We start from the raw sequence: 13,950 nt of genomic DNA on the forward strand, positions 1-13,950 counted from the left end.
GATTATAATACCCCTACGTGCGCAAAATAACATGCAGCCTCCTATAGCACTAAAACAGAAGTAACATCTAACTTCAAATAGGAATGAGAAAAAATTAAACATGTTATAGGGTTGGCGCTAGTTAATGTCCTACTTCAGTTAGTTGAAATTACCCAGAAATTAATGGGAATGAAATTCCGTTTTATTCAACAAAACATATAAAGACATCAAGAATATCAAAAATAATATACAGACATGGGAGTGTGGTCCCCAAAAGCAAAGCCTTCTCACCAAGAAATGGTACTACGGTGGGCTGGTGCTAAAAATCAGCGTGTAGTCCCGGGCTCAATAGCTCGACACCACCGCAGTAGGTTTTTTTTAAGAAGTCCAAGGTGGGCTCTGGTTCCATACTTCGATCGCGGCCATTTTGTTGTGGATTTTTGGTGGATCATTACTTGCATTTGTGGATGAAGGTAAAAGGTATTATATTCTGCCGAAATCAACTATACCGTACTTAGTATTCTGGTAACGTCCTTTCCTCAGTCGGCAAAATATATAGGGCTCTATTTACTACAATCCGCATATTGAATGCAGATTGTAGTGTGATATTAACGACTGAATTCGCATTGCAAATTCAGGCAATATCACAGGGATTTACTATAAATCCCTTGCAGGGACAGAGCTTGCGAGAAAGCTCTGTCCCTGTGAATTCCATCCGCACACTAGTCACGGTATTTTTGGAAAAAATACCGTGACAAAGTGCCCGGACATGCGCCGACCGGCCATTGCTGCTACCTCCCCCCCCTGGCGCTAAGCCCCGGCCCCGTAAACCCCCCTTCCCCCCTGCGACTCCCCCCTCCCTTAATTACACTTACCTGCAAGATCCGGGCCTCCGGTGATGTCCTCCGATCTGGTTATATCCCATACTGCACTGGGACCCAATCACCTGATGACCGGGCCGCAGTGCACTATGGGAGACCAGCTGACCGGAGGGAGGACATCACCCAGAGCCCCGATCACCGGTCCCTGGAGTCAGGTAAGTTAATTTTATTTTTTTTACAGTAATCAGCTTGCGGTCTGTTTAGACCACACAGCTGATTACTGGGACCGACTCCCGTCTCTGCTCTCCCCATTAGAGCGGAACAGGAGTCCGATAACTATATGCAGTCAATAAAATTCTATACAAACAATAAAAGAGGGTGCACTAATCCAAAAACCACTTAAGCTCAAAGTCAAGATTTAGACCTTTAGGTGATAATGTATCCAAGCTGAAGATCAATCTCATTTCATTTGTGGCTAAACGTTAATCATCATTTTTTGATCTCCAATGTGGTTTAATTAGTTGGATACCTAGAAAGTTTTTGATGTGATTTTCATTTGTGTTGTGTACAGACAGAAAGTGCTCTGGAAAAGAATGTGTGTTTTTAGGCCCTTTCTGACATTCTATACATGTTCGGCCATACATATTCGAAGGTTCCTTGAAGTTCTACCTACATAGAATAAGCCACATGTACATTCCAGTAGGTACACCACATTTCTGGAATGACGTGATGAATTCTCTAATTTTATAAGATTTTCCTTTTACTATACATTCAGTAATTTTCTTTTTTCCTATGTTTTTTGACGCTGTAGTTTTACACATCAAGCATGTACCACATCTATGAAAACCCACATTTTTCTCACTATGTGGATTTTACATCACAAAGAAAAGGTGAAAAGGCTTTGCTTTTGGGGACCACACTCCCATGTCTGTATATTATTATTTTTGATATTCTTGATGTTATAAAAACGGAATTTCATTCCCATTAATTTCTGGGTAATTTCAACTAACTGAAGTAGGACATTAACGAGCGCCAACCCTATAACATGTTTATTTTTTTCTCAGAATGCTATTTTGGTATCATGGTCAAATACTGTAGGAACAACATAAACCTTGATATTTGCCCATTTACACTGCAATATCGCTGATGACATAATGTATATGGCCTGTTTTAATCTAGCTAGTCGATTTACTTAAAAAAAAAAAAAAACACTTTATATATACAGTACCGGCTCGTCAGCAAGGATTCTGGCAGCTCTTTAAAAGTTGACAACTGTGCTCTGTTATGTACAGTATTGTTCTTTGCAGAAATTTAACTTGTGCGCTTCCTAGGTTGTTCATTATATTCTTGCAGTATTTTTGTTTAAGCAGCTCTATTAGATTGTGTTATTTAATGTTACACTTATATTGGATATATGTCATATAATTGCTACAACCATTTTCAGTCTCACAGAAATTCAAAAGTGTTAAATAAATCGCTCTTTGTATAATTGATGATAAAATTACTCTACATGAGCTAGGGAAACTTCTATTGAAATGAAATCTGTCAGAACACGAAATACAGTGACAGGAATGTATTTAGTCTTAGCCAACTATGCCCAAATTTTTTACTCCCACACCTTCTCATTTCATTTCAGAATCCCATAACTGTTCAAGTATGTATACTATAAATCTCCTTAGCTGAATATCAATTTGTGGTTAGCACTTTTGTTTTTTTTACCATGATTTCCATACAGACAAAAAAGTTGATTGTCCACAATTCACAAGCCTTATATTATCTGCAGAATTTAAGAGTGGAACTAGTGTAGGGGGAAATCAGGGACAGTGTGTGGGTCCTAGGTGCACCACACTCTCTCAGCCAAAGTCCCAACTCTTTGCATCTTACCTAGTGTAACCAAGGGGTGGGGTGGCATCACCTATACTTGGGAGGGTGGAACTTGGCTGTAACATCGTAGTCAAATGCTACACTTCCAGACCATTACCATCATGGAGGGCCAGAACTGGAAGCTTCACAGGTAAGATGCTGACAACTGTTGCCCCTTTGTGTTAGTGGCCTACACAAATTGGGCCTGATTTATAGGTGGATGCTGGGTCGATATCATCTGCAAGCAGCCAATGGTTTCAGTTTGCGCATGCGTTTTGATGTTTACCGCCAGGGAACACAGAACGAATTTGGATGCAGAAAGAGGCAATTTCAGAGGACATTCCTGGGTGGTAACAGGGAGTGGCTAGCTAGACACGGGCATGTAGCAGCCAGAGACTGTGTGTTTTTTCACAGTCGTGCTGGCATCGGCACCCATGTTCCATAGGACATTCTCACCAACCACAGGGCTGCTCTAATGTCAAATGGTGTGACCGAAGTGCATTCGAGAGTGCCAATAGTGCGACTTATTACACAAAGCATCTGATGTCAGTCACAGTCGTGTCTCTGTACAAATCCCATCGGCTGCAGCATTAACGTTAAGATGCAGTCGTGGCTCTCATTACTGTCCACCTCCGAATCAGGCCAATTGTCACTTTCAGGTTTATTTATGTTTTTGTCACCCCCTACACACTGGTGCCCTCTGTGACCATCTAGGTTCTGGAAAGCTTTTTTGCAGACTTGTGCCAGCAGAGGAAGTTTTTTGCAGAAAAACAATATGTAGCCAGGAATGAGAAAAGTGGGTGTATCCCAATGTCTTTGTCACGCCTCAATGTAAAGGCATCAGTTCCCACTTTCAAGGGGCTACGGGGTCCGGAATGTTGAAGTATTTTGTGACACTTTAATATAGATTTTTTGTACCAGACAAAGAGTGCCGCTGCCTTATTTTCAGTAAGCATAATCTTCAGAAGGCATCAGAGCATTGTATAACAAGTTAGTGGAGGGCTGAACCGTCTTCGATTAATAAATATATGTTTTATAGATTTTTTATTTGTTTTTGAAAGCTGCCTGTTGTGTACTTGTACATTTTAAAAAGCAATAAATGTGTGTGATCCTTGGCGCTTTAAACCTGACGGTGATGGTAGGAAAATAAATAAAACGTGTATTTAGCATACATTTCTCATATGCATCAAATTTTATAACACATTTATTATCTGGTACCATAATAAATGCCAAAAATGCTCGGTGGGCTAGCTTAGAAAGCAAGTGGGTCCCGGGAACATAGCACGGCACCACCGCAACACAATTTGTGGGGAGCCTAATTCGGGTTCAGCTCCCCAAAAGATAGTCCAGGTCCAGACATAAAGTCTTCACAACGCGTTTCGGAAAGTCCTTCATCAGGAGTGCATAACATGCCTCCCAAACAGTGGTGTTTATATACCCCTAATCCTAATTGTTTAACTTAATTCATTTCCTGGAAGTGACATCTGTGTTCCAGACGTCTCATCCTGTTGCGTTCCACGTGGTCAGACCCAGTCCGCGAATTCCGGACAACATCCCGCCATTAACAAACCTTTCCGGTTGTATTTCGCAGACTTCACTTCCGGTTGCAGAATTCCAGAAATGTATGTTAATTATATGCAGTTTGACTGATGCCTTTGATTTTATTGCTATTGCTGCTTGAATGTACATGTTAAGCCCGCATATTTTGATATGTAGACTGTATAGCTAATAGAGACAAGTGGTTCAGTTTTGATTCCCTTAATTTTGGATCTAAAAATGTCACCATTATTGGCTATCTGGCTCTCACGTGTTTTGGATAATCAATCCATCAGATCCCAGCTTGCAATAAGTTGGCGAAAAGAACAGAGTCAAAACTGAATCGCTCATCTCTAAAGTTATTGTATATGGAACCGGGTGCTCCCACTTGTCCACAGAACTAATTGTATATATTCACATGTATTATTACATCTGTATGCTTAGTTTAATACTTGTCAGGGCTTGCAGTAGCCTATACTTAGTGCAAAAGATCTGTCGATCGGAAGCGTGCATACTCAGGAGTTTGCCTGTGTAAGAACGCTCCGGTACATGCCAGTTACACTCACTGAGACACAAGTGGAGATACGACTGAAATTTTCATCATTCTGTTTCATTTGTACTTGCGTACAGCTAGCTCTGGATCATGTGCAGTGTAAAAACACGCAAGAAATGCTCTACAAATGTATACACTACTCTGCCTTCAAGACCCCTATGTGTGTTAAAAGATGTGATTACAATGTTCTCAAATATGTCACCTAAAGAGGGTACTATCCCTGGGAGTTATTGGGGGGCCATGTTGTACAGGAAATGCTATTTTGTCCAGAGCATTAATTAACCTGAAAAGACTAATGGGGATAAATTGGGGCATGGTTTAACACGCTTAGATACTAAGGTCATCATGGTCTTTAGTCTAGCTGAACTACAGTAGATGTAAAACATTATGTGCCCACTAATCTAGACTGTCTAGAGCCAAACACTGCAGGCTGTCTACTGCTATGTGTGAGTTACGTGTAAGCTTGGTTACAGACCCTATGATAAATTGGTTCTAATCCAGTGAGTTATGGTGATCTAAGAACCAGCACTGCTGAAGCCACACCACTGTGATAACTGGACTGGGGGATAAGAGGTGTTATTGCCCCATCGACAGTAGTCTTCTGCTTGGGTCAGTATTGACTGGAGGTATGGCTCCCATTGGTTTCTTTGTGGAATGTTCCTAGTACGTTCAGTTTTTAAGCCTCTATTGTCTTTGTAAAATTGCCAGAAGTGTAATGACACTGGACCTGGGGCCTGACTCAGAGATGGATGGAATTGCACAGCCGCACACAAGCAGCTGTGCAATTCCATCCATTTAAAATGCAAATTGCAAATGCAGAAGGAGGTGGCACATACAGGTCGCAGCCTGGGTTCACCATCAGTCACCATCGAAACTCGCGATTGTGGTCCGTGTTCCATTGACCAGGCTGCTGGAGCTAAAGCTTCCCGCAGCCTGGCCAGGTCCTGGAAGCTTGCGAGGCCAGGAAGTCTGCGTGCACCCACGCAGACCCTGGCCTCGTCCCTCCGTTTCCGGGAATGCTGCCAGGGAATGTCCCCGCTCCACCTCCCAAATGCCGCAGCCTGTCAATCAGGAACACACTGCATGCAGGCTCGCACATGCATAGTCCTCTAACCATCGGGTTAGCGTACATCTCTGAATCAGGCCCTTGGTCCTGACTTTGCTGTAGAGGGGTGTACGGTGTGTCTCAGCATCTGGCTCCAGCACAATGATTTTATGTGCTCCTTTTTTATTAGTTTTGTGTCAAAGCCACAAAGGCACCCTGGTACTTATTGCCTGAAAGATTTGTAATCTTGGGTGTGTATTTTCTGCAATTAATCCGGTTTTGTTTTTTTCCAACTGTTTGCCTAATGCTGCCCATCCACTTAATGATGCGGGGGACGACGGCACGATTACGATGCCGTCGTCTCCCGCGGGGTATACTGCATACACTGAATGTTCAGACGTTCAGTGCATGCAGATCAATCATCCCCGAACACGGCAACCTGAAGGCGGTCGTCGGGTTGACCGTCATGTTCGGGCGATGATTGATGTTAAAAACGACCAGCGGGCGCGCGCATCGCTGGTCGTTTTTAACCTTTTGCTGCCTGATTTGCGTGCGATTACCAAGCGATGGAGCGATAACGACCGTCGTTATTGCTCCATCGCTAGGTTTAATCACCTAGTTGATGGGCAGCTTAAGTGATCTCTTACCAGCGAGGGGTCCTGAAAGTGCCAATTTGGTTTAAAGGCTGCTTGTTGGTAAGCGGGTACAGTGAAAGAGTTAAACATTAACCCTTGATCTTCACAGCTTCACCCAAATATGTGTTTTTTGCTCACAGCCAGCAATCAGACTTTCATTGTCTAGCACAGCTAATTATGCTGCGATTAGGATGGTATATAATATGTTAATATATACAGTTCACGTAATTGGTTTCCAATGAAGTTTTCTTTACAAAGGGGTAGTTAGAACAGCCCTCATATACCTTAGAATACACAAATGACCACACCCAAAGGATCATGATGAATAATTTAGACTACAGCTAATTCATCTTCCCACCAATATGCAGACGCAGTCACTGACATGGAAAATAGAACCTTAAGTGCTACAGACAGACGTGCACAAACAGTGAGAGATGTGGATGGGAAAAGGTGACTATCACAGCGAGCATAGTAAGTAATTCTGGTGTTGCAGTTGTAAGCTAAAGCTGAAAGACAGGAGGGTGATGCTGTGTTAAAGGATTTCCATGGTGCTTAACTGGGTTTAAAATGTAATTCTACTGGATATGTAAGGACTCTGAGCTTAGGACAAGTGATGACAGCAGAGTATTTAAATAGTATTCATATTGTAACCAAATTAATTATGAAGAGCAGTGAAGCCAATCAGGGACAAAATAGACCAATTAGAATGGAGAGTTACAGTAAGGGCATCAGAAAGTCTTCCATTTGAGTAATAATCCAGATCTAAACAGGAGTTTTAATGCAATACTCAGTCACACCTAGGTGTACATAGTCAATGCTTCCTGCAGTGGATTTTATGATTCAGCTAATGAGCCATGTGTATAAGTGTACAAACTAGGTAAATTGCATTACCCAGAAATCAGTTCACATGAATTGATACCTATGACAATGTAAGTGTCCTCAGATTTATTTATCAGAATGTGATAATCCAGACACGCACTTTCTAGGTAACTGCAAACCCATCCTATGGATTAGGATCATCAAGGTTTAGAGCCAGTTTGCTTCCTGGTGGCTGTTCTCCCACCCACCCCCGAGATCAGGCTCCTTACTGTATGCCGTGGATGTCCTGATCCGTTCTCCATTTGTACTGTCTGTGCCTGACCAATTCTCCTCCTCTGATAGTATGATGTCACATGTGGGATGGTGTGTATGAGAGGTGCTGTGCACCCCATGTGCGACATGCTGTCAGCGAGGGAAAGATAGACACAGAAGAATACAGGGATGTTCATGGTAAGCCCACCATAAAATGATGTCTGGGCTTCCACTATCTAAACTTTCAATATGATGGTAACTAACCATTATGTCACAAGAATTAGATGAAAAAAAACATCGCAATGGTTTGCGCATGTGCAAAAAAAAATATGTTTGGGCAATAGTTACCCATGGCTGTTCTCAATGTTAAACTGCTGAATTCAGCTGTATTGTAACATCGGATGGCAGTTGCTTCCACTCCATTTAATGGCTGCTGCCATCGGAAGCTGGTGAAAGAGCTACCATTACAAAAATAAAATAAAACATTGATGATGGTAAGCCATCGAATATCTATGTCCATCTCTAGAAGAATCCTACAGTGGGCCCGATGCAGAGATAGGTGCAGTGCATATATTTACACAATTGAGCAATGTTTTGCTACCGCGCATGCCTGAAAGTCTGCGCACATATGAACCAATGTGTGCAATATCATTTGTTGTGATACCATTAGTAATTGTGTAGAGAATTGCAAACACTTGAGACTAAGACGTCCCCCTTATTGACACTTACATTGCAGAAGGCTCCCCTCACTTTGGCACAGTCTGCTCTCCTCAACACTAGAAGTGCCAAGGTCTCCTCACACAAGGCAGGACAAACTTGCCATATATAAGGGGTAAGTGCCCCACAATACCTTCTTGCACCACATATGGCCACTGAGATGCAGCGCTTTCCCGCCACAGCCATTTTCCACCAGAACCACCACCTAACCAAAATCCGAAAAATCCCATTAGCCCTAAAAAAAACTAGCGAAATCCTGACCTAAAAATCTGTGCTGCACCATTGTGCCCCGAAAGACAAAACAAAAACGGGAAACAGCAACTGTAATCTTAATCCTAGCTCTGTCCAAAGCCTTGTGATTCCTAAACCCTCACCACACCAAACAAGGAACCACCTCTGACCAGACCATAGGCACACCTGAAAACCTAGTCCTGATCTCAGCCAAAACCCCTTTCAACTCCAGACCCTTAAATTGATCAATATTATTAGCCCCAACATGAAGAACCAACCAATCAGGAGCATCCCAGAGTAATGCAGTCGATACTAGCAAATCCAAAAGAGCCTCAAACCCCTATGCAGTGCACTTTGCACCCACCCAGCAAAAGCTCAACTCGCTGAACCAATCCAGGTCTTTCAGCCCAATAGATATACGAGTGACCGACAAACTAAACTAAACCTGTCCAACCTGAACTACTTCAGCTGTGAACTGAACAAAACCCTAATAGTGAGTCACCATATCAAAACCAAGCATAATGAACATGACAATTAAGACACTGTTAAAGGCATAGGGCCTGATTCAGAGCCGCTCGTAAGCGGCCGCTCGTTCGCTCCGAGCGATGTTTGCCCAACTGCGCATGCGTACGGATCGTAATACACATGCTCGAACCAGTCAGTGCGGCCGAAAATCGTTTGTTCGCTAAATAGCGAATGCCTGCTATTTTGAGTGACAGAATGAGGCGTATGTGGGTGGTAACAGGGGAAGGTGCTTGAAAACGGGGAGTGGAGATCCGAACGCAGGCGTGCTTAAAGGTCAAAACGGGCGTTTTAAGGGTGTGCATAATTAATACAGCAGCGTCATTGACCACGTCACTGGGTTATTTTATAGCCAGAAATGCTCGCAAGATTGTGGTAGCAAAAACCAACCACAAGAATAGCGAGCAGTTCATAAGCTGGTCGATGTACTCGATTAATCTAATAAATAGCGGACATGACGTAGGATGAGAGCGGCCAGGGGGCGTATTTTTTCAAAAAACGACCACAAGTTTTGTTCGCTCGTTCAGACCTAGAGGCGAGAACAGACCGCAAAGAGCGAACGGTTCATTTGAATAGCCATCCCTATTTTCAGGACGAGCGAGCGCTAATTGCTTCCGGCTCTGAATCAGGCCCATAGTCTAGCCTAGCCAGGGACAGGGAGAAAACAAATAACCCAAATGAAGAAGAAAACTAAAAAAAAACTCCAGTGAGCTCAGAGTAGGTCAAATTGCGGTCCCCAGGAGGAGAAATTAAAAATCCCAATTATTGAATGTTAGCCATTCAATAACTAGTGGGTAATTAATATTTTTGGGTGCAAGGCTAGCAAGCTACAACTTATCACATTGCACATAAAACCTATAAGCGGAAGATCTATACCTCACAAGAGCTTGGAATGAAGAGGCCTCAGAAGCCGCCTCCCAGGTTGCAGCCCCTATTCTAAAAGAATGCATGCCGTAGCTTTTACTGTCTGAAACTAATGCCCCTAAGCAACATCTAAAAACTGTTGCAAACTGAAACTTAAGGTGGGTACACACCTGACAGATATATCTGCAGATGATGGTCGTTCATACACACTGCTTGTGCCCTTGGGTCCCGGCGGCCGGGATGCGGGACCCGGCGGCCGGTGGTGTGTCCCGTCCCCCTCCTCGCGGCTGCCGCTGTGTGTCTACGGGCGGTCGGCTGACCGCCCATACACACCTGCCGATGGACAGATATGTCTGCAGACATATCTGTCTATCGGCTGTGCAGCACAGCCAATGCGATATGTCTGTGAACGACAACGTTCACCGACCTATCGCGGGTACACACTGGCCGATGTGCAGCACATATTTTGTATCTGTCAGTGTGTACCCAGCATTAGAAATCAGGGCAAGTCAGCATGCACTAAGCACTGCTTAACCCTAGAGGGAAGGAAACTAACGTACAGTAAGAAGTGGGAAGCTAGACCAGGCAAACCGAAACATCATCATGCCCTTTGCCCAGCTGGAAAGTCTTGTATTTCTGCTACTTACAAAACACAGGAGAATCCCTAACCAAAACATCAATCATAAGCAAACCAGAAGAAACAAATTCTTTACTGGACGTAACTCATTCCCTAACCCGAAAAGTACAGGAAAAAAAGCAAATAAGAAACAAAGTAACCGAAGCCAAAACGCCCACAACAACTGCAAATCAATAGGCTTGCATGAATCTGCACAGAAAGGGACCTCCTTAACCCAGTCGATTTAGTAGGATCAGGCAAACAAGGTATCCTACAAAAGAATAGAAAAATGGATAAACACAGCGCACTGGGCGATCTATTGTTTCAGTGAGCTGCTGAATAGAAGGGTGTCCTCCCTTTAAACATGCATATAAAGAATTGAACAGTCAGCGCTAAACCTTTTTGTATATATGGTTTGCAACCATACAATGATGGGATGATAACAACAGACTGCGATAGTAAGTACAAATTAACTTTTACTTAATCAGTGCTTAAAAAAATCGTACAATGTAGTTGCAGACAAAAACTTAAACAACAACATATGAACAGTTTAAACATGTTCAAAAATTGGAACAGTAAGTGCTAATGTGCACTGTCAGGTTATATACCAATGGCCACTGAATTCTCACACTAAGTCAACTGCACTGAGGGCCTCATTCAGAGGCGGTCGGAGGATGCAAGCGGTCGCTCAGAAACTGGGCGGCCACTTGCATCCTTACCGCCCGCCTATGTTGTGGTCGTTAGGCTGTGGGTTAACACCCACAGCTCTAACGACCTCTCCGGTGATGGTCGCAATGGTCAGAGACCATCGCGACCATCGGGGCTTACGACGAGACCCTAGGGTAGGGTCTCCCTTGTCGTAAGCCCCGGAGAGCTTCTGGCTCTGTCTGAGCCGGAAGCTCTCCACTGACATCACTAGTGATGTCAGTGGGGCCGCCCCCAAACGGTAGAACGCCTCTGTTTGGGCTGCCACCCCCCCCCCCCGGCCCGCCTTCCAAACGGGGCAAGCTGTCAATCAACATCGACAGCTCGCCCCCTTTGGATCAAGACCCGCTACGACCGGCGCTGTCGGTTGTAGCGGGTCTCACGCATGCGTACGCCGGCGCCATTGTGCGCATGCTCTGTGGGGGGCCATCGACCCGGTCCGAGCGCATTGGCGCTAACGTCCGGGTCTGAATGACCCCCTGAGACCCTTCGGTATGGAGCTTAATGATAATGTCAATGTCAGTGATGGAGCGTTGGGGGGGGGGGAGAGAATAGCGGTGTCCCGCTGTCTCTTACACAGCATGCAATAAGGATGTTCTTATTTAGCAAGTCTAATATAGGTGGTGGCTTGTCCTGGTGTGTTGCTGATGGTGGCTGGAGGGAATGGGTTCGATTCCCGTCAGCGGCAGCCCGACATGAGCAGAGTTCGAAGCAGCGGAAGCCCGACAGCGCTGGAAATCCCGATCGTGGATAGGTGAGTATCTACTAACCTAACCCCCCTAACCCTAACCCTCCTTAGGGGTGCCTAACCCTAACTTCCCCCCCAAGTGCCTAACCCTAACCCCCCCTCTAAGTGCCTAACCGCCCCCTTCCCCGCTGCCTAAACCTAAGTCCCCTGGGGGGGTGCCTAACTCTAAGTCCCCCCCAGGAGCCCTAAACCTAACCCTCCCCCCCGCGGCTGTCTGCTCGCGGCGCCCAGCATCACTATGATCGGGATGCCGGGCGCCGGTCTCCCGGCGTTGGGGAAATGCGGGCGTCTACATCTAGACGCCCGGCATTTCACCCTTGCCGGGATATGACAGTCGGGAAGCCGGCTGCCGGTATTTAGGCAGTCGGCTTCCTGATTGTATACCGGCTTTAGATGTCTTCTGGTCAAGTAGAAGGAGACCACTCTGACTAGGGTGCAGGGGCTCTAGACTGGGGTTGTAATGGCTAACAGACTGTATCCTGCACTTTGGCTTAATGAGGGGAACCGCTGGTCGAGAGCGATCACTATCTCAGCCTGCTTCGCCCTCAATCTGATGTTATCATCCCATCATTCTATGGTTGCAAACCATATATACAAAGAGGTTTAGCGCTGAATGTTTAATTCTTTATATCCTACAAAAGAAGGAAATCTCGGCCAGCGCTGCAGAAATGAAAGCCTTTGAGCGACCCCTCTGATACTGTTCCCACACAAAAGATAACATGTTCTGAACAGACTTACTGTACCCTCCCCATTACTCCTATTGAAGAAAGCATCCCATTTACGACAGGCCACTGTCCTCAAAGTGGCCGGGGCCAGTGACTTCCACGCAAGGCCCTTTATGCCTGCCAGATAATCTGCCTTGCAGATGACGGGCAAGGTACAGTAAGCCGGCCGCAGGAACAGCATACTGAAACTAGCAAAGTAAAATCAAGACAAAGCAAATGCTTAGCCCAGAAATGAACATTTGCTTCCAGACAACAAATCCATAAGTCTCAACAGCCACAAAGCCTGATTAGAAGAACCCATTGATTATTAATTGCATGAACAGCACCTAAATTATCACAATTCCAACAACAACAAGTTGGCATATTAAAATGCAGACCAAGGAGACGCACACCATTTGACGTCAAAGTAGGTCTCAAAGCTAGACAACCCGGCCGCATCCCTAAAAAACTGCAGGGTAGCATTAGGTACTGGCAGCCAAGGCCAAACAGCTCTCTGTTTGGGTACGTTTGGAATATATATAAAATTTTGAGTCGGGGGCCTGGGGAAATTTCCCCTCTAGCCTTCACCTACTGGAAGCACCTGGTGATGTGGTATGTCACAAGCTTTACTTAGTGTGTGTGTCACACACTCATTTTGTTTGTATCTTATTATATTTTCTTTTTAAGTGCAAATAACATCTATCCAAAGCTTTGATTGGTGGTTGTTAATGATAATTCAGATTGTATTTGCTCATTAAATACACTTTTCTGTGATGCATGGTTGGCAACATTTTCAGATATTTCCCAGGGGCATTTCTCATGAGCCGATGCATCCACCCAGGTTACTTGCTTACTATACTTACTATGTTCTTCTTATACTGCCCTGATGGAACTTTAAGCCCCATAATAATCCCAATCATGTAATTTCTACAGAATTTGGTAATATCACGCTTCCTTGCTTTGCAAATTCAATATCTAATAGCTATTAAGTGAATTATAAGTATAGATGGTAAGAATTGCATCTAACATGCAGATTAGGATGAATTTTAGTGATCAATTAGGTAAATAGGGTATATCCTAGGACAGTGTTGGCTAACCTTGACACTCCAGCTGTTGTGGAACTATATATCCCAGCATGCCCTGCCACAGTTTTAGCATGCCCTAATAGCAAAACTGTAGCAGTGCATGCTGGGTTATGTAGTTCCATAACAGCTGGAGTGTCAAGGTTAGCCAACACTGTCCTAGGACATATCTTGAACAGCTCTAACAGAAAATAAAGAACACTTGTTAACTGTGTATGGTGTTCTGTGTCACTGTGCTGTGCTTCCCTCTGCCTAGTA

The 13,950-nt window shown here is 44.4% G+C and overlaps 1 protein-coding gene across 1 annotated transcript in view; it reads left to right on the forward strand.

The window, feature by feature from the left end:
* SH3RF2 (SH3 domain containing ring finger 2) overlaps window positions 1-13,950 on the forward strand; it is a 280,359-nt gene that overhangs the window by 181,459 nt on the left and 84,950 nt on the right. The gene's annotated exons all lie outside the window — the stretch shown is intronic.

This window comes from Taudactylus pleione, unplaced genomic scaffold (assembly GCF_031769625.1).
Source record: "Taudactylus pleione unplaced genomic scaffold, aTauple2 ptg000342l, whole genome shotgun sequence".
NCBI classification, from domain to species: domain Eukaryota; kingdom Metazoa; phylum Chordata; class Amphibia; order Anura; family Myobatrachidae; genus Taudactylus; species Taudactylus pleione.